Source organism: Chrysochloris asiatica, unplaced genomic scaffold, assembly GCF_000296735.1.
Source record: "Chrysochloris asiatica unplaced genomic scaffold, ChrAsi1.0 scaffold00039, whole genome shotgun sequence".
NCBI lineage: Eukaryota > Metazoa > Chordata > Mammalia > Afrosoricida > Chrysochloridae > Chrysochloris > Chrysochloris asiatica.
In genome coordinates, this window is record NW_006408557.1 from 12,309,387 (window position 1) to 12,310,144 (window position 758).

Below are 758 nucleotides of genomic sequence, written 5' to 3' on the forward strand. Positions count from 1 at the left end.
TCCAGAGGGCGTGGAGGAAGGTAGCATTTCCACTGAGTAGTATCCAATCTGTCTAAGGGGGGGCTGATGAAAGGAAATGTGTATAGGTCTCTTGTGATACAATAGTGAATAATTATTATCAGGACTGAATGTGAGGATTTAAAATGTAAAGGTAGACATTTTGTAGCAAGGAGGGGAGTTATTAACTTTGCAGTCTAGGAGCAGAGGTCCCTGGAACCATGAAGGGAGATGAGCGGAGAGCGGGACCCTACTCAGAGAAGCAGTGATCCCTGAGATGGAGGCAGAGACGATGACATGGAGGGATGGAGCAGCTGAGGATTTAGACCCAGAGAGGTAGAGGGGCTGAGTGCTGACGACTGGGGGTGGGGGGGAGCAGGGAGGGTGGAGGGAGGCAGGCTTGTAGGATATACCCTTTGGTTGGTTGATGATGCATAGAGGGGATTGTAACTATGGCAATGAAACGATATACAATAGGATGAATGTAAAACAAATGTTCTCCCATGTAAACTATCACATAATTCACAAAACATTTTAAAAAAACACAAAAGCACCTAGAAAAAAAAAAAAAAGAAAAAAGAAATCATCCTGAATAGTTTTTACTGGAATGTATACTACAATCAAAGACTGCTTCCTCAAGGAAATTGGGGAAATTTGAGTCTCTTGATTTCTGCTTTTATTAAACTATAATATGTTACAGTGTAACATAAACTATAATTCAATATTATAGCAAACTGTAATATTTGGAAGGAGCCCTGGTA